Below are 20206 nucleotides of genomic sequence, written 5' to 3'. Positions count from 1 at the left end.
CTCTGAGCAGGCTGTGGATCAGCCTGCGGCAGTCCTGGATGGACATCCTCTCCCTCCTCAAGATGAGCCGGTTCCTGGCGACCCAAACGGCATCCTTGAAGCAGTTCATAAGGCGCCAAGCCTCCTGGATGGCTCCGACGGTATGAACCCCAGGGAAGAGTCCGTAAAGCACAGAATGGTGCGATAGGCTCGCCCTGGGGACAGAGTTCCTCAGGTCGTCCTCAAGTGCAGTCAATAGGCGCTGTGCAAATCCGCAGTCCCAAAAAGTGTGCAAAGATGTTTCCTCCACGAAGGGGCACCTTGGGCAGTACCGGGTATTGCACAGGTTCCGGGCATGCATGAATGACCGGACGGGCAGTCCGCCCTGAATCGCCATCCACGACAAGTCCTTGTGCCCGTTGGTCAGCCTGTCAGACGACACATTTGTCCACACAGTCTCCAGCGTGTCCTGGTGAAGTCCTGTGATGTTCTCCACGTCATCCTTGGCTCTGATTAGCTTGTGGATAGTTTTGGGCTTCCACAAGTCGGGCTTGAGTCCCTCCAGTTGATGCTCCCCCACAAATCGAACGACGTCTCCGTAGAACCATGGCGTCGTCCAGTTGTAGGGGAAGGAGCTGTCCCACTTGTCCCAGCCGAGTCGCCTGCAAAGAGGAAGCAGGAAGAAGCGAGACATGGACCTGCCCGCGGAGCCATTCTTGACTTGCAAAGTCCGGCGGACACAATCACACACAAAAGAGGATCGCAGGAGGGTGGGGATATCTGGAACGCCCTTCCCACCCTTGCGAGGCTCCTTGTACATGACGGCCCGCCTGACTCTGTCCATCTTGGATCCCCAGACAAAGTGAAACACTGTCCTGGTAATGGCCCTGCACACAGTGACGTGTGGGGGCCAGGCCTGCGCCGTGTACTGCAAGACGGGCAGGACCTCATTACGCAGGACGAGTGCCTTACCCTCACAAGTGAGGTGTCTGAGGCTCCAGAGTCCGATCCGTTGCTTCACCTTGGCCAAGCGTTCTTGCCAGGACTTGAGGGCCGCTCCTTCCTTCCCAAACCAGACTCCCAGCACCTTGAGGAAATCCGGTTGAATGTTGAAGGGGAAGGGGGCGGAGGAGGCCGGCTGCCAATCCCCGAAGAGCATGGCTTCCGACTTCCTGCAGTTGACTTTGGCCCCTGAAGCCCGGCCGAACCTCTCACACGTCTGGACGAGGGCGTCGACTGAACCACGATCAGCGCAGAAGACGGTGACGTCGTCCATGTAGAGCGAGCACTTGACCTCGTGTCGTCCCGGACCCGGTGCGGTGATCCCTCTGATCTCTCCATTCTGCCGGATAGCCTCTGCGAAGAGTTCTATAACACAAACAAAAAGAAGAGGTGATAGAGGGCAGCCTTGTCTGACCCCAGAGAGGACAGGGAAGGGGTCAGTCTTCCAGCCGTTCACCAACACCGAGCTGTGGATATCAAAATACATCAGACGGACATACGAACAAAACATGTTACCCAAACCTAACCGGTGCAGAGCTCGGCCCATGAACTCGTGGGAAACCCGGTCGAAGGCCTTCTCCTGATCCAAGGAGACCAGGGCCGCGTGTGCGCGGCGGACCTTGATGTACTCGACCGTGTCCCGCACGAGAGCGAGGCTGTCTGCGATGCGACGTCCAGGGATGCCGCAGGTCTGGTCCGGGTGGATGATCCGTCCGATGACCGTCTTAAGTCGTGTCGCCATCGTCTTGGCCAGGATCTTGTAGTCCACGTTGAGCAGAGTGATGGGACGCCAATTCCTCAGGTCGCACCTCTCTCCCTTCCGCTTGTACAGGATCGTGACCATTCCTTCCCTCAAAGATGGAGGCATTCTACCCTCCACCACCATCTCCTCGTACAGGTCCAACAGGTCCGGACAGATGAGGTCTCCCAGCGCTACATAGAGCTCCGCTGGAAGACCATCACTGCCCGGGGTCCTGCCGGTCCTAAAGGATTTAGCGGCAGAGAGCAATTCGCCCACCATCAGAGGTTTGTCCAAGGCTGCCGTGCCTGCAGGATCAAGATGGTTAGTGATACCTGACAGGAACTTATCAGCAGCGTCGGGGTCGGTAGTCTTGTGGGAGTAGAGTTCGCTGTAGAAGTCGCTGACGACCCTCATCACGTCCTCCTTCCCACGTCGCATGTTTCCGCTCTCGTCTCGCAGCTCGTTCAGGGGCGTGTGACCAGCATGAAGTTTCCTGAAAAAGAATGAATTACATTTCTCACCCTTCTCCAGATTCTCCACTTTGGAACGGAAGACTATTCGCTTGGACTCCTCCTCAAAGTGCCTTTTCAGGCTCTTCTTGGTCTCCTCCAGCTCCTCCCTCACGTCCCAGCCGCAGTGAAGAAGGTCCTGCAGCGACCGCAGCTCGCGCTGCAGCCCTCTGAAGTCCCTCCTCTTCTCACACGCCTGTTGTCGACCCTTGGCCTGAAAGAAACAGCGAAACTCAAGTTTAACATATTCCCACCAATCAGAGACTGTTTGGAAGCTACCCTTGTAGGACTGCCACATTGCGTAGGCTGCTCTCAGCTCCTCCACGACTTCATCCTGAGCCAGCAGAGCACAATTCAGCTTCCAGGAGCCGGGGCCGGACGGAAAACCGTCGCCGAGGACACCTTGTAAGTGAATGGCTCTGTGGTCGGAGAAGAAGCAGGAGACCATCGAGTGCCTACTCTGCCTGACTGCCCGAGAGGTGAACACAAAGTCAATCCTGGAGTGGAGTGAGCCATCGGGTCGGCTCCACGAATATTTCGTGGAGCCTCTCCCCATGGAGCCCACCACGTCCTGAAGAGAGGCCTCGGTTACCATCTCGATGAGCAGCTTGGACGTGATGTCCAACTTGGCAGATGTGCCAGAACTACGACCATCCTCCTCGATGGGGCAGTTGAAATCCCCTGCCATCACTAAGGTCCTGGTGGTGGCAAGCTGAAGCCGCAGGGTCTGGAAAAGCTCCAAACGCTCATTCTTCAGTGGGGACGCATACACGTTGATGAACCTGACAGGTTCTCCCGCCCAGTTGCCATCTACAACAAGAGCCCTGCCGCAGATGAGCTCCTGGACGGACTCAAGCGTGAATGCGCCCCCCCTGATCAGAATTGCGACCCCCGCAGACTTGCAGTCACCCCCACCGGACCAGTAGGATGGACCGTGGGACCACTCCCTGGCCACATGTTTGAAGGACCTAGAGGAGGGAAGGGAACATTCCTGCAACATATAAACATCACACAACTGGGAAGTAAGGAAGGCATAAATAGTCTGACGTCTGAACTTGTCCTTGATGCTCCTGACATTAATGGAAAATAAGTTAATATTAGCCATCATGTAGGGAAAAAAGAAAAAGTTAGCGCAGGCAATACACCTTAGTTACCACTCCAGTCGGGTGGTCCCTCGTCGGTGTTGACTGCTGGTGACGGGATCACCAGCAGGCCCTCTTCCTCCATCTGGTCAAGCAGCGCGGCCTCGATCTCGGCGACCACCAATTCCTCCTCTTCTGGCTCGGCCACCAGGGTCTCAACCATGTGCTCCATCTCTTCTGGCTCAGGGAGGGTATCCTCCTTTTCGCCTACGAAATCCAGAATCTTCTTTTTGGAGGATTCAGTAGCAGGGCTGTCCTCCACCTTCCTCTTTCCCCGGGTTGGAACTGGGGAGACAAGAAGGGGAAAATCCTCCTCGGAATAGATAGCGGCGGGTGGAGGAAAGGTTAATTCCACCGCTATCATGGTCTGGGGAGGGAGAGTGGCTGCCGGGGCAGGGGAAAGGACACCTGCTGAGGAGTAGGGGAAGGAGGAAGAGGAAGTGGAATCCTCAGCAGGGGTGGCCGGGGTGGGGGGGAATTGGACGGGGGTGGCAGGGGGAGGGATCGAGAGAGGGGTGACAGAACTCTTACCCTCCTTTGACTTTTTCTTCTGCTTTGGAGCTGCTGGGACCGTCGCTGGGGCTTTGGCCACCGACTCCTTGACCGCTTTGGCCTTGGTCGTCTCGGCCTTGGCCGCTGGGGCCTTGGTCGTCGCGTCCTTGACCTTCACAGGCCTGGTCGTCGGGGCCTTGTCCTCCGTAGCTGGGGTCGTCGCAACCACCGATGCCCAGGATCTCTCACGCTTGGGGCAATCCTTGTACAGATGAGCCGCCAGCCCACACAGGTTGCAGGATGTCTTCTTCGGGCAGTCCTTCAAGCTGTGTCCCATCACTCGACAAATCCTGCAGGCATCCTCCTTGCAGTCCTTCATCTCGTGGCCGTTCTTGCCGCATCTCCTGCAGTTCCGCGGCATGTCCGGGTAATAGATGAGGCCGTAGGAGTTGCCAAGGGAGAATGTCGGGGGCAGGTGCCGAAGTCCGTCTGAGTACGCCAGGTCCCTGTGAAGTCTAACGGTCACCGACCACTTACCTGTCCAGAAGCCGAGTCCATTCAGGATGTGAGAGGGTTCCTTCACAACCAAACAGAAGCGTCTCAGGAAGGTACAGATGTCTTGGCCTGGGGTGTGCGGGTTGCGCATGGAGACCGTGATCCTCCTTTCGTCCCTCTGGATAGGGCAGCTACCTGTAAAGGCAGAGAAAGAATTATCCGGTCCTTTTGCGCTTACCATTTCCCAGAACCTCCTGCAGGTGTTCACAGTGGCGAAGGTGACGAAGAAGATCCCCGTCAAGAAGGTCTGGATGCTGAGGGTGTCCGACCTGGAGAAGCCTCGATCCAGCAGCATCTTCTGGCAGAACACGTCCGAGGACATATCCGGCACCCTCCCATCCACTTCCTTCAGCTTCAGGGCCACCGTCTGCCGCATCCATGGCTCCAGGGCTGGAGCTTCGTGGCGGGGCTTCTGGGGTCCCTTCTGCTGGCCAGTCGTGGAGGCAGAGTCCTTGGGGTCAGAATCGGCTCCTGGCTGGGCTCTCCTGGCTGTCCCCTGCTCCAGGCTCTTCTTTTCGGCCTTCCTCGCAGCGCTTGCCATGGCTTTCCTCCTGCAGTTACTTCTTGGAGCTGGATCTGGAACTCTTCCCGGAATGGGTGGAGCTATGCAGATTCTTCTCCCGTCGTGTTCTGGACAAATTCCCCGAAAGGTCTTTGTCTCGATGATTTTCTTCCTCGAAGATTCCACAGGACAGCCCGATTCTTCTCCGAGTCTTCGTCTTCTTCTGGATTCTTTAGAGCTTCTTCCTCCCACCGATATCCGCCTTCCTTCTCCGATGTCAGCTGGGCTCCGAAGCTCTTCTCCTTCCGAGTTCGATCGCTCTCGTCAAGTGTAGATCGTAGCTCTTGTGTTCTTAAAAGAACAGATACTACACTTGATCTTAGCCAAAAGGCCGAGAAGCGATAACCAGAATTGGTTTCAAACTACGGAGCCACCCAAGGATCCTAAAAAGTCCATTTGTGGAGATGAGCTCCTGGACTCCCGTTAAGAAGACATGTTGTCAACCTCTAGATCCCTTACATGCCTGCACTTTTCGGCTTGCTGCTGCTGCAATCCACGCGTTTTAGATCTGCATAACTCCACCTCTTTAAACACAGCACCTTCACCCCCTGCTGTTCCCACCCGCCTCAACACCGTTGGAAGGGAGGAGAACCAATTAAGGCGGGGGGTGGGGTGGAACGAGCAGCTGTCTACCCTTAGCAGGAGGGCTCCTGATTACATACCTCTCCTGCTGCTGCTGCTGCTGGCTGTCCAGCAGCAGACTGAAGGTGGCTGCTGCTGTGCACAGGTATATAAAGGCTCAGAGCCTATTATGACACGCGCAGCCAGCGTTCCATTGCCACATTCCATCTACTGCAGGCAGGATACCTGGCTGGCTGAATGTCGCTGAGAAGCTCACAGAGACCGCCATAAGCAACAGTTTAACAGAATGCCACAGACTAATCAACCAAACTTTTTGGGTTGGGTTCTCTTTTATAGTCTGCAGGCATTAAATGAAAGAAGTCAGTGTTCCAGCAGAAGGAGACAACGTTTCAGAAAAGGCATTGTAGCAAACCAAAAAAGAAATTTTAAGCGCAGCAGAGTAACCAGCGCACATACCTGTTAGCTCAGGTGAGTTTAAAAGGCTGCTGTTGATAACAAGGGCATTTGCTAAATAGATGGTGTGTGTGCAACAATATACTGAAAGGTCAATTATATTGTGCAGCTTATCTCACCACCTGTAGTTATTTAGGTGAAAGCTCCAAAATGCTTGCCTAATATGTCTGTTTATCCAAAAGGAAGTAAAAAGGGAGAGCTAGAAAGATAGCATTGCATCACATTACATGGCAATGCAATGCACAGTTGCTGAAGTTGAACCAAAATGAGCTTGTAATCTGGCTTCTGCAACTTTGAACATGAAAAATCCAATGAGGAGAAGAAAAGCAGAGCCAAAGAGTCCATCCCAAAATCCGACAAACAAGCAAAATGAACAAAAAACATTGAATTCAATTCTTTCTGATTTTAGAAACTGCATTAAAGAAGGGGTGCACCGGTCCTGGAGATACTGCAATACCAGGTCAATGCGTGGAGTGGACAGAGCAAGCTCTTTTTCCATCTCCCTGTTCTAAAAATCCATTTAATATATGGTCCCCAGATAGGGGACGTATCAGATATTAAACTGATAAGAACAGATACTACACTTGATCTTAGCCAAAAGGCCGAGAAGTGATAACCAGAATTGGTTTCAAACTACGGAGCCACCCAAGGATCCTAAAAAGTCCATTTGTGGAGATGAGCTCCTGGACTCCCGTTAAGAAGACATGTTGTCAACCTCTAGATCCCTTACATGCCTGCACTTTTCGGCTTGCTGCTGCTGCAATCCACGCGTTTTAGATCTGCATAACTCCACCTCTTTAAACACAGCACCTTCACCCCCTGCTGTTCCCACCCGCCTCAACACCGTTGGAAGGGAGGAGAACCAATTAAGGCGGGGGGTGGGGTGGAACGAGCAGCTGTCTACCCTTAGCAGGAGGGCTCCTGATTACATACCTCTCCTGCTGCTGCTGCTGCTGGCTGTCCAGCAGCAGACTGAAGGTGGCTGCTGCTGTGCACAGGTATATAAAGGCTCAGAGCCTATTATGACACGCGCAGCCAGCGTTCCATTGCCACATTCCATCTACTGCAGGCAGGATACCTGGCTGGCTGAATGTCGCTGAGAAGCTCACAGAGACCGCCATAAGCAACAGTTTAACAGAATGCCACAGACTAATCAACCAAGCTTTTTGGGTTGGGTTCTCTTTTATAGTCTGCAGGCATTAAATGAAAGAAGTCAGTGTTCCAGCAGAAGGAGACAACGTTTCAGAAAAGGCATTGTAGCAAACCAAAAAAGAAATTTTAAGCGCAGCAGAGTAACCAGCGCACATACCTGTTAGCTCAGGTGAGTTTAAAAGGCTGCTGTTGATAACAAGGGCATTTGCTAAATAGATGGTGTGTGTGCAACAATATACTGAAAGGTCAATTATATTGTGCAGCTTATCTCACCACCTGTAGTTATTTAGGTGAAAGCTCCAAAATGCTTGCCTAATATGTCTGTTTATCCAAAAGGAAGTAAAAAGGGAGAGCTAGAAAGATAGCATTGCATCACATTACATGGCAATGCAATGCACAGTTGCTGAAGTTGAACCAAAATGAGCTTGTAATCTGGCTTCTGCAACTTTGAACATGAAAAATCCAATGAGGAGAAGAAAAGCAGAGCCAAAGAGTCCATCCCAAAATCCGACAAACAAGCAAAATGAACAAAAAACATTGAATTCAATTCTTTCTGATTTTAGAAACTGCATTAAAGAAGGGGTGCACCGGTCCTGGAGATACTGCAATACCAGGTCAATGCGTGGAGTGGACAGAGCAAGCTCTTTTTCCATCTCCCTGTTCTAAAAATCCATTTAATATATGGTCCCCAGATAGGGGACGTATCAGATATTAAACTGATAAGAACAGATACTACACTTGATCTTAGCCAAAAGGCCGAGAAGCGATAACCAGAATTGGTTTCAAACTACGGAGCCACCCAAGGATCCTAAAAAGTCCATTTGTGGAGATGAGCTCCTGGACTCCCGTTAAGAAGACATGTTGTCAACCTCTAGATCCCTTACATGCCTGCACTTTTCGGCTTGCTGCTGCTGCAATCCACGCGTTTTAGATCTGCATAACTCCACCTCTTTAAACACAGCACCTTCACCCCCTCCTGTTCCCACCCGCCTCAACACCGTTGGAAGGGAGGAGAACCAATTAAGGCGGGGGGTGGGGTGGAACGAGCAGCTGTCTACCCTTAGCAGGAGGGCTCCTGATTACATACCTCTCCTGCTGCTGCTGCTGCTGGCTGTCCAGCAGCAGACTGAAGGTGGCTGCTGCTGTGCACAGGTATATAAAGGCTCAGAGCCTATTATGACACGCGCAGCCAGCGTTCCATTGCCACATTCCATCTACTGCAGGCAGGATACCTGGCTGGCTGAATGTCGCTGAGAAGCTCACAGAGACCGCCATAAGCAACAGTTTAACAGAATGCCACAGACTAATCAACCAAACTTTTTGGGTTGGGTTCTCTTTTATAGTCTGCAGGCATTAAATGAAAGAAGTCAGTGTTCCAGCAGAAGGAGACAACGTTTCAGAAAAGGCATTGTAGCAAACCAAAAAAGAAATTTTAAGCACAGCAGAGTAACCAGCGCACATACCTGTTAGCTCAGGTGAGTTTAAAAGGCTGCTGTTGATAACAAGGGCATTTGCTAAATAGATGGTGTGTGTGCAACAATATACTGAAAGGTCAATTATATTGTGCAGCTTATCTCACCACCTGTAGTTATTTAGGTGAAAGCTCCAAAATGCTTGCCTAATATGTCTGTTTATCCAAAAGGAAGTAAAAAGGGAGAGCTAGAAAGATAGCATTGCATCACATTACATGGCAATGCAATGCACAGTTGCTGAAGTTGAACCAAAATGAGCTTGTAATCTGGCTTCTGCAACTTTGAACATGAAAAATCCAATGAGGAGAAGAAAAGCAGAGCCAAAGAGTCCATCCCAAAATCCGACAAACAAGCAAAATGAACAAAAAACATTGAATTCAATTCTTTCTGATTTTAGAAACTGCATTAAAGAAGGGGTGCACCGGTCCTGGAGATACTGCAATACCAGGTCAATGCGTGGAGTGGACAGAGCAAGCTCTTTTTCCATCTCCCTGTTCTAAAAATCCATTTAATATATGGTCCCCAGATAGGGGACGTATCAGATATTAAACTGATAAGAACAGATTTTTGATTGAAGCTGCATCCAAGGCACTGAAAAATGTGACCGAAGTCACACCAAAACAGCGCACGAGGCGAGGATTCATGTGGACCCTTCCCGGAGGAGAGGGTCCCCAATAAACCATCCCCATCCCTCCGAGCCAGAAGGCCACAGCGAGGGTCAGGGATCTCCGATACTCTCCCTAGCCGAAGCCGGAGAAGAGCCGTTTTCGTGCTCCCAGCTTCCATCTAGGCTGCCACCCTAGTGGAGCTGGAGCCTGTGTTGGTTTCTCAGCCCAAAGCTGACCGGACCTCCGACCGGGTTTATAAAAATTCCCCTTCCTAGCCCGGAGGCCAGGAATAGGGGGGGTTGCTCAGAAAGTATGATTGGCAAAGGTGCGGCGTGCTACGAAGCCAAGTCTTTCTGGGGTTCCCAGTCCCAGTAAGCTTGGACTCCCACCAGGGCGCCTACTCCTGGGGCACATTGCTCCAAAGCCCTCACACTTACCCAGCCTAGTGACTTCGATCCTGGAGGGCCATGTTTTCCATCAGATAACTCTATGAGCCACCTGGCGTACTAACAAGTGCACCAAACCAGTGTGTAATATGCATCAATTTACTAGGGCAGCCCAAGGACAAAACTGCCTTTTCAAAAGATACTACACTTGATCTTAGCCAAAAGGCCGAGAAGCGATAACCAGAATTGGTTTCAAACTACGGAGCCACCCAAGGATCCTAAAAAGTCCATTTGTGGAGATGAGCTCCTGGACTCCCGTTAAGAAGACATGTTGTCAACCTCTAGATCCCTTACATGCCTGCACTTTTCGGCTTGCTGCTGCTGCAATCCACGCGTTTTAGATCTGCATAACTCCACCTCTTTAAACACAGCACCTTCACCCCCTGCTGTTCCTACCCGCCTCAACACCGTTGGAAGGGAGGAGAACCAATTAAGGCGGGGGGTGGGGTGGAACGAGCAGCTGTCTACCCTTAGCAGGAGGGCTCCTGATTACATACCTCTCCTGCTGCTGCTGCTGCTGGCTGTCCAGCAGCAGACTGAAGGTGGCTGCTGCTGTGCACAGGTATATAAAGGCTCAGAGCCTATTATGACACGCGCAGCCAGCGTTCCATTGCCACATTCCATCTACTGCAGGCAGGATACCTGGCTGGCTGAATGTCGCTGAGAAGCTCACAGAGACCGCCATAAGCAACAGTTTAACAGAATGCCACAGACTAATCAACCAAACTTTTTGGGTTGGGTTCTCTTTTATAGTCTGCAGGCATTAAATGAAAGAAGTCAGTGTTCCAGCAGAAGGAGACAACGTTTCAGAAAAGGCATTGTAGCAAACCAAAAAAGAAATTTTAAGCGCAGCAGAGTAACCAGCGCACATACCTGTTAGCTCAGGTGAGTTTAAAAGGCTGCTGTTGATAACAAGGGCATTTGCTAAATAGATGGTGTGTGTGCAACAATATACTGAAAGGTCAATTATATTGTGCAGCTTATCTCACCACCTGTAGTTATTTAGGTGAAAGCTCCAAAATGCTTGCCTAATATGTCTGTTTATCCAAAAGGAAGTAAAAAGGGAGAGCTAGAAAGATAGCATTGCATCACATTACATGGCAATGCAATGCACAGTTGCTGAAGTTGAACCAAAATGAGCTTGTAATCTGGCTTCTGCAACTTTGAACATGAAAAATCCAATGAGGAGAAGAAAAGCAGAGCCAAAGAGTCCATCCCAAAATCCGACAAACAAGCAAAATGAACAAAAAACATTGAATTCAATTCTTTCTGATTTTAGAAACTGCATTAAAGAAGGGGTGCACCGGTCCTGGAGATACTGCAATACCAGGTCAATGCGTGGAGTGGACAGAGCAAGCTCTTTTTCCATCTCCCTGTTCTAAAAATCCATTTAATATATGGTCCCCAGATAGGGGACGTATCAGATATTAAACTGATAAGAACAGATACTACACTTGATCTTAGCCAAAAGGCCGAGAAGCGATAACCAGAATTGGTTTCAAACTACGGAGCCACCCAAGGATCCTAAAAAGTCCATTTGTGGAGATGAGCTCCTGGACTCCCGTTAAGAAGACATGTTGTCAACCTCTAGATCCCTTACATGCCTGCACTTTTCGGCTTGCTGCTGCTGCAATCCACGCGTTTTAGATCTGCATAACTCCACCTCTTTAAACACAGCACCTTCACCCCCTGCTGTTCCCACCCGCCTCAACACCGTTGGAAGGGAGGAGAACCAATTAAGGCGGGGGGTGGGGTGGAACGAGCAGCTGTCTACCCTTAGCAGGAGGGCTCCTGATTACATACCTCTCCTGCTGCTGCTGCTGCTGGCTGTCCAGCAGCAGACTGAAGGTGGCTGCTGCTGTGCACAGGTATATAAAGGCTCAGAGCCTATTATGACACGCGCAGCCAGCGTTCCATTGCCACATTCCATCTACTGCAGGCAGGATACCTGGCTGGCTGAATGTCGCTGAGAAGCTCACAGAGACCGCCATAAGCAACAGTTTAACAGAATGCCACAGACTAATCAACCAAACTTTTTGGGTTGGGTTCTCTTTTATAGTCTGCAGGCATTAAATGAAAGAAGTCAGTGTTCCAGCAGAAGGAGACAACGTTTCAGAAAAGGCATTGTAGCAAACCAAAAAAGAAATTTTAAGCGCAGCAGAGTAACCAGCGCACATACCTGTTAGCTCAGGTGAGTTTAAAAGGCTGCTGTTGATAACAAGGGCATTTGCTAAATAGATGGTGTGTGTGCAACAATATACTGAAAGGTCAATTATATTGTGCAGCTTATCTCACCACCTGTAGTTATTTAGGTGAAAGCTCCAAAATGCTTGCCTAATATGTCTGTTTATCCAAAAGGAAGTAAAAAGGGAGAGCTAGAAAGATAGCATTGCATCACATTACATGGCAATGCAATGCACAGTTGCTGAAGTTGAACCAAAATGAGCTTGTAATCTGGCTTCTGCAACTTTGAACATGAAAAATCCAATGAGGAGAAGAAAAGCAGAGCCAAAGAGTCCATCCCAAAATCCGACAAACAAGCAAAATGAACAAAAAACATTGAATTCAATTCTTTCTGATTTTAGAAACTGCATTAAAGAAGGGGTGCACCGGTCCTGGAGATACTGCAATACCAGGTCAATGCGTGGAGTGGACAGAGCAAGCTCTTTTTCCATCTCCCTGTTCTAAAAATCCATTTAATATATGGTCCCCAGATAGGGGACGTATCAGATATTAAACTGATAAGAACAGATACTACACTTGATCTTAGCCAAAAGGCCGAGAAGCGATAACCAGAATTGGTTTCAAACTACGGAGCCACCCAAGGATCCTAAAAAGTCCATTTGTGGAGATGAGCTCCTGGACTCCCGTTAAGAAGACATGTTGTCAACCTCTAGATCCCTTACATGCCTGCACTTTTCGGCTTGCTGCTGCTGCAATCCACGCGTTTTAGATCTGCATAACTCCACCTCTTTAAACACAGCACCTTCACCCCCTGCTGTTCCCACCCGCCTCAACACCATTGGAAGGGAGGAGAACCAATTAAGGCGGGGGGTGGGGTGGAACGAGCAGCTGTCTACCCTTAGCAGGAGGGCTCCTGATTACATACCTCTCCTGCTGCTGCTGCTGCTGGCTGTCCAGCAGCAGACTGAAGGTGGCTGCTGCTGTGCACAGGTATATAAAGGCTCAGAGCCTATTATGACACGCGCAGCCAGCGTTCCATTGCCACATTCCATCTACTGCAGGCAGGATACCTGGCTGGCTGAATGTCGCTGAGAAGCTCACAGAGACCGCCATAAGCAACAGTTTAACAGAATGCCACAGACTAATCAACCAAACTTTTTGGGTTGGGTTCTCTTTTATAGTCTGCAGGCATTAAATGAAAGAAGTCAGTGTTCCAGCAGAAGGAGACAACGTTTCAGAAAAGGCATTGTAGCAAACCAAAAAAGAAATTTTAAGCGCAGCAGAGTAACCAGCGCACATACCTGTTAGCTCAGGTGAGTTTAAAAGGCTGCTGTTGATAACAAGGGCATTTGCTAAATAGATGGTGTGTGTGCAACAATATACTGAAAGGTCAATTATATTGTGCAGCTTATCTCACCACCTGTAGTTATTTAGGTGAAAGCTCCAAAATGCTTGCCTAATATGTCTGTTTATCCAAAAGGAAGTAAAAAGGGAGAGCTAGAAAGATAGCATTGCATCACATTACATGGCAATGCAATGCACAGTTGCTGAAGTTGAACCAAAATGAGCTTGTAATCTGGCTTCTGCAACTTTGAACATGAAAAATCCAATGAGGAGAAGAAAAGCAGAGCCAAAGAGTCCATCCCAAAATCCGACAAACAAGCAAAATGAACAAAAAACATTGAATTCAATTCTTTCTGATTTTAGAAACTGCATTAAAGAAGGGGTGCACCGGTCCTGGAGATACTGCAATACCAGGTCAATGCGTGGAGTGGACAGAGCAAGCTCTTTTTCCATCTCCCTGTTCTAAAAATCCATTTAATATATGGTCCCCAGATAGGGGACGTATCAGATATTAAACTGATAAGAACAGATTTTTTTTTTTTTTTTTTTTTTTTTAAAACCACTCAGGTTTAGATATAAGCAAACAGTTAACCAGACTTCGTCATAAGTTATACTGCCACTTCATAAACATCATTGTGGTTTCTTTATTAAAGGATTATTCAACAAAAATACAAACAAGTAATCCTATGCCAGAGAAATTTCCAGAAAAAATATCAACGGTATTTAACCATATCCTGCCACTTAAGGTATTTCCACACACCTTCAGAATCTGTTCCACCACCACCACCTTCTCTTGTATCCCACAAATAGATTACATATAGTCTTGCTAAGATCAACCTAATACAATCATTTACTGTTAAATTTACTCTTTTAAACACACACAAATTTCTCACATCCCACAAGCTCTCCTGCACACACACCATAATAAACCACATCATCCTTTCTAGGCCACGACGACTAGCACCAAAACCAAACATAGCCACTCTCCAATCAATAAACTTCACACCAGCAACCCCTTTACACAGTCCACCCACACCTTTCCACACATCATACGCAAAATTACAATCCCACATAAGGTGCCTCACCGTCTCATTCGCTCCACAACCATCCCTTGGACATACTGCAGATCTTATGAGATCTCTTTTCTTCTGAAAATCCCTCACTGGCAAAATATTATGAAGGCCCATCCATACTATATCTCGCTGTCTATTCGACACACCTTGAATGCTTAACTTCTTCCATACCCGCGCAACTTCCATAGAACGCAACCCCACCACATTACTCTCACACTCATTCACACACATCTTCCCCATCACCTTCTTAACAAACGTAAAGTCTTTCATTGCAACTGCTAACAAATCATTCTTCCTCACAAACTTCTCAATCAAACCATACCACTCAGGACACTTAAAAGCAACAGGCACATTCTTATCATGCTTCACCCAATTCAGACCATACAGCATCCATCCAGCCAAATACTTACACATAAATGCCCCTTTATTATTCTTCCCAATCAAAATGACCGTAGTCTTAATAAAATGCAATGTTAGAAACACTTCAATATTCGGAAACTTCAGTCCCCCATACAAATATTGCTTAAACAAAATCTCTCTCATAAGTCTTTCCATCCTACTGCCCCAAAAAAACACAAAAATTAGTTTCTCCACTTTTTTAATTTTCCTATAGGGCACTGGAAAAATACAAGAAACATAAAGCAAAATAGGGAGAATAACAGCCTTAATAATAAGAACCTTCCCTACCAAAGACAAAGAACGTAACTTCCAAAAATTCATCTTTCGCACAATCCGCTCACCACATTCATCCCAACTCTCATAACCTTTCAAATCATCATTAAAAAAAACTCCCAACACTTTAATTGCACCATCCACACCAGCCACACCATCCATCTTAATCCTATTGTCACCAAAACATTTAAACATGCATTTGTTCCAATTCACACGAAACGCTGACGCGCCACAAAAAAAATTCAACAACAATTTTACTCTCTCCATAGAGGCCACACTCTCACTCACCACTACTACATCATCCATATATCCTAAGACTTTCACAGTCATTCCACCACTCCCCGGCACTAACAAACCACGCACCACTTTCTCTTTCCGAATCATACACAGCAGTGGCTCAATCACACACACAAATAATACCGGTGACATGGGACAACCTTGCCTCACACCAGACCTAATACACACTTTCTCACTCAAAAACCCATTCACCAGAAATTCACTCACCACCTCCCCATACAATCCTCTCACGGCACGCACAAATTTCTCCGGAAAACCCATTCTACGCAAAACCTCAAATAGAAACACATGAGACACGCGATCAAACGCCTTTTCAAAGTCAACAGCCATCACCATACACTTCTGCTTTCTTACTTTACAATCCCACAACACATCTCTTAAAAGACACAGATTATCTGTCATACATCTACCAGGCACTGCACACACTTGATCTTTACCAATCACATCAGCTATAACCACACGCATCCGACACGCCAAAATTTTACTGAATACCTTGTAATCGGCGTTCAGAAGCGTAATTGGCCTCCAATTACTCAAACACCTTTTATCCCCTTTCTTATGGATTAAGACCACCACTCCCTCCTTCATTGAACCCGCAAGCATCCCATTCTCCCACATAAACTGACACACTTCCACTAAATCCTTACCCATCACTTCCCACATCATAACATATAGCTCCACAGGCAAACCATCCTTCCCAGGCGTCACATTTTTCCTTGCACCAAACACCGCTTTCTTAACTTCCTCCTCAATCACTGCCTCACATAGACCAGAACATCCATCCTTATCCACCTTACAATCCAAAGTCTTAAGCACTTCTTCTTTCAAACTCTCATCCACCCACTTCCTGCCAAACAACTCAGCATAAAACGTGACCACTTCCTTCATTACATCCTCCCCACTCACACAAACACCATCCACATCAAAAATCTCCTCCATACCCTCCTTCTTACCATTTATTTTTTTAAAGAAATATCTTGAACACTTTTCATCTTTATCAAGATGGACCACCTTTGACCTAAAAATTATTTCCCTTCCCTTCCTCTCCAAAGTCCTCTTCAAATCCTCTCTCGCACTTCTTAACAAATCATCCACATCCACACCACACATCCTCATTTTCTACAGCCATTCCACCCTCATCATTAAATCTTTATATTGACTCCTAACCATGGCAGCCTTTTTATAGCCCCATCGACGAAAAAACTTTTGCACTTCATACTTCATCCAATCCCACCACACCAACACACTTTCAAACTTACTCTTTTGAGATTTACACCAACTATATTTTTTCTTAAAATCATTCACAATTCTCTCATCCTCAAGCAAACTCACATTCAATTTCCACACACCTCTCCCATGCACCCGCCTTAAATCCCCTCTAAACTCACCTTTCAGGCACACATGGTCCGAAAAAGGAACTGAAAATTGAGAAAAACCATCACATATTATATTTTTAGAAAAAAACATCCTATCAATCCTAGATGTTATCCCACCCCTGTCAGCTTTATAGGTTGGTGGTGGTGGCTTCCCCAAATAAACCTCAGCAGCATCAAAAAAGAAAAAATCAGAAATAATGTTTGCCAATTTTTTTCCTGAGGCATCAACTTTCCCCTCAGTTACACAGTTAAAATCACCTGTTACTATCACAGGGATCCTACCAGGTAATTCTAAACATAATTTATCTAATAAACTTAACCTGTCTTCTTTTTTTGTAGGACCATAAATATTTATAATTTTAACTTTCCACCCCCTCCCACACACAACTGCAGAGATGCAACGACCCACCTCTATTACCTTATAATATTCAAAAACAAAATTTCTATTATTTAATACTATCCCAACTCCATCATTTTTATTCCCACTAGAGCCAGACCAGATATGCTGGCCATATGGCCAATCAGCGTCTTCCAGGGGTTCTTCTATACCACACTCCTGTAGACACATAATATCAAAAGAATGGTTATGTAAGAAGTCCAGAATCACAGATCTTCTAACTCTAGACTTTAAAAGTCTTACATTAAGGGACGCAATGTCCCAATTTGGTTTAGAGACCATTCTTTGGCTCAAAAACCAGAAACACCAGTCTCAGCAAAAAAACATGCCTTCCTTATCCTTTGTCATCCGGCGAACTCCCACTTAGCTGAAAGATAGTGGACTCCAAATTCTCCTCCAGGTAAGCCGTTGACGCAGGAGAAAGAGAAACCACTGGGTAATCCCGCTCACTCACCGGACTTGCCACGCATTGGCTACTTGATGGTTCAGACAACCGGGCCCTTTTATTCTTAGCGCGGTCCGGTTCCTCAGAAGACCTCACCCCAGTCTCAGTGAAGTCTCCTTGACCTCCAGCTCCCTCTTCATCCATACTTTCACTGCTCCAACTGAGAGCCGGGTCCCCTGGGATTTCCAAGGCTCCCTCACGTTCTTCACAAAAGGAGTCAATGAAACCCCCCTGATAGGAAGAAATGTCCATCTCAGCTGCCAGAACCTCTTCCACTCTCCCGGGCTCCACCAGTAGGTCAGCAGACGCCCTCACTGGAGCAGTCTCCACACGCTGTTCCACTACCTTCACCCTGGAAGAAACTGCGGCCTCAGGTGCCACACTCTTAGGCCTCGGAGAGTTCGAGACCACCTCAGAGTATGCCCTTGCCTTGCCCTCGTTCGCACGACGAGTACAATCCTTAAAGGCATGCCCCTCCATGCCACAAGCATTGCAAACAATTGGATTGGTACAGTCCTTAGCAACATGCCCACTTTGGTTGCACTTGGAGCAAACAGGCACAGCAGTACAAACCTCTTGTAAGTGTCCGTACTTCTTACATTTCCTGCAAAAAACTGGGGCCTCAGGAAAGAAGAGAATACCCCTATCTCTCCCGATAGAGAAACTTTGGGGAGGGTAATGAACACCTCCAGGCTCCGAAGAACTTTCCCCAAATCTGACAAAATATCTGTATTTGCCAGTCCATAAGTTCTCCTCGTTCATGATTTTGTGACTGTTGCTCACAAAGTCACAATGCCTCTTAAGAAAAGTCGCAATGTCATGTTCGTGCACAAAGGGATTATACATAAATATGACTAGGGGAACATCACCTTTGGAGTACAAGACTGTAAAAGTCAAACCATGCAAGGTTGGATTCTTCTCCTGCTCCCTCAACTTCTTATACAGGTTCCGGCAAGCCGCCATAGATTGCAACACCAAGACATACCGTCCTTCTTTCCGGGATTCCTGCAGGCAGACGATGTTTTCTCTTGTCACTTCCAGGATTTTGAAGATCACCTCGTGCACCATATACGACAGATTGAAACGCTCTCTGACAGCAGCATCAACTTCAATGCGGAATGCATTGCGAACCCGATTGTCATCGGTCCCAGCATAGCGTATCTTCACGCCCATTATGATCACTCTCTCGTTCCTCCTCGTTCTCCCCCTAAAGCAGCAACCGGCTTAAGCCATCAAGATGGCGATGCCGGAAGGCCAAGGGAAAACACTCAAGGACCCCAGACAAGACACTTGGTCTTAGCCAAAAGGCCGAGAAGCGATAACCAGAATTGGTTTCAAACTACGGAGCCACCCAAGGATCCTAAAAAGTCCATTTGTGGAGATGAGCTCCTGGACTCCCGTTAAGAAGACATGTTGTCAACCTCTAGATCCCTTACATGCCTGCACTTTTCGGCTTGCTGCTGCTGCAATCCACGCGTTTTAGATCTGCATAACTCCACCTCTTTAAACACAGCACCTTCACCCCCTGCTGTTCCCACCCGCCTCAACACCGTTGGAAGGGAGGAGAACCAATTAAGGCGGGGGGTGGGGTGGAACGAGCAGCTGTCTACCCTTAGCAGGAGGGCTCCTGATTACATACCTCTCCTGCTGCTGCTGCTGCTGGCTGTCCAGCAGCAGACTGAAGGTGGCTGCTGCTGTGCACAGGTATATAAAGGCTCAGAGCCTATTATGACACGCGCAGCCAGCGTTCCATTGCCACATTCCATCTACTGCAGGCAGGATACCTGGCTGGCTGAATGTCGCTGAGAAGCTCACAGAGACCGCCATAAGCAACAGTTTAACAGAATGCCACAGACTAATCAACCAAACTTTTTGGGTTGGGTTCTCTTTTATAGTCTGCAGGCATTAAATGAAAGAAGTCAGTGTTCCAGCAGAAGGAGACAACGTTTCAGAAAAGGCATTGTAGCAAACCAAAAAAGAAATTTTAAGCGCAGCAGAGTAACCAGCGCACATACCTGTTAGCTCAGGTGAATTTAAAAGGCTGCTGTTGATAACAAGGGCATTTGCTAAATAGATGGTGTGTGTGCAACAATATACTGAAAGGTCAATTATATTGTGCAGCTTATCTCACCACCTGTAGTTATTTAGGTGAAAGCTCCAAAATGCTTGCCTAATATGTCTGTTTATCCAAAAGGAAGTAAAAAGGGAGAGCTAGAAAGATAGCATTGCATCACATTACATGGCAATGCAATGCACAGTTGCTGAAGTTGAACCAAAATGAGCTTGTAATCTGGCTTCTGCAACTTTGAACATGAAAAATCCAATGAGGAGAAGAAAAGCAGAGCCAAAGAGTCCATCCCAAAATCCGACAAACAAGCAAAATGAACAAAAAACATTGAATTCAATTCTTTCTGATTTTAGAAACTGCATTAAAGAAGGGGTGCACCGGTCCTGGAGATACTGCAATACCAGGTCAATGCGTGGAGTGGACAGAGCAAGCTCTTTTTCCATCTCCCTGTTCTAAAAATCCATTTAATATATGGTCCCCAGATAGGGGACGTATCAGATATTAAACTGATAAGAACAGATACTACACTTGATCTTAGCCAAAAGGCCGAGAAGCGATAACCAGAATTAGTTTCAAACTACGGAGCCACCCAAGGATCCTAAAAAGTCCATTTGTGGAGATGAGCTCCTGGACTCCCGTTAAGAAGACATGTTG

The 20206-nt window shown here is 47.7% G+C and overlaps 5 non-coding genes and 4 pseudogenes across 5 annotated transcripts; all 9 read right to left on the bottom strand.

Annotated features, from left to right (window-relative positions):
- Positions 1 to 5248: 5248 nt before the first annotated feature.
- Positions 5249 to 5326, bottom strand: LOC141230406 (U2 spliceosomal RNA; annotated as a pseudogene).
- A 1115-nt stretch (positions 5327 to 6441) lies between these two features.
- LOC141230941 (U2 spliceosomal RNA) lies at positions 6442 to 6632 on the bottom strand. The gene has a single exon (XR_012297387.1). It is a non-coding gene; the product is annotated as a U2 spliceosomal RNA (small nuclear RNA).
- A 1115-nt stretch (positions 6633 to 7747) lies between these two features.
- LOC141230538 (U2 spliceosomal RNA) lies at positions 7748 to 7938 on the bottom strand. The gene has a single exon (XR_012296997.1). It is a non-coding gene; the product is annotated as a U2 spliceosomal RNA (small nuclear RNA).
- Positions 7939 to 9053: 1115 nt separating this feature from the next.
- On the bottom strand, positions 9054 to 9234 carry LOC141230291 (U2 spliceosomal RNA; annotated as a pseudogene).
- A 524-nt stretch (positions 9235 to 9758) lies between these two features.
- On the bottom strand, positions 9759 to 9874 carry LOC141230419 (U2 spliceosomal RNA; annotated as a pseudogene).
- A 1115-nt stretch (positions 9875 to 10989) lies between these two features.
- LOC141230537 (U2 spliceosomal RNA) lies at positions 10990 to 11180 on the bottom strand. Its single transcript, XR_012296996.1, has one exon. It is a non-coding gene; the product is annotated as a U2 spliceosomal RNA (small nuclear RNA).
- Positions 11181 to 12295: 1115 nt separating this feature from the next.
- LOC141230536 (U2 spliceosomal RNA) lies at positions 12296 to 12486 on the bottom strand. The gene has a single exon (XR_012296995.1). It is a non-coding gene; the product is annotated as a U2 spliceosomal RNA (small nuclear RNA).
- Positions 12487 to 13601: 1115 nt separating this feature from the next.
- LOC141230353 (U2 spliceosomal RNA) lies at positions 13602 to 13815 on the bottom strand (annotated as a pseudogene).
- A 6104-nt stretch (positions 13816 to 19919) lies between these two features.
- LOC141230535 (U2 spliceosomal RNA) lies at positions 19920 to 20110 on the bottom strand. Its single transcript, XR_012296994.1, has one exon. It is a non-coding gene; the product is annotated as a U2 spliceosomal RNA (small nuclear RNA).
- Between the last annotated feature and the right edge of the window lie 96 nt (positions 20111 to 20206).

Source organism: Phyllobates terribilis, unplaced genomic scaffold, assembly GCF_046119375.1.
Source record: "Phyllobates terribilis strain yellow unplaced genomic scaffold, ASM4611937v1 Scaffold_499__1_contigs__length_1316695, whole genome shotgun sequence".
In the NCBI taxonomy this organism is placed as follows: Eukaryota; Metazoa; Chordata; class Amphibia; order Anura; family Dendrobatidae; genus Phyllobates; species Phyllobates terribilis.
Note: the sequence above shows the minus strand (reverse complement) of the source record. Positions and strands in the feature narration are given on the sequence as shown.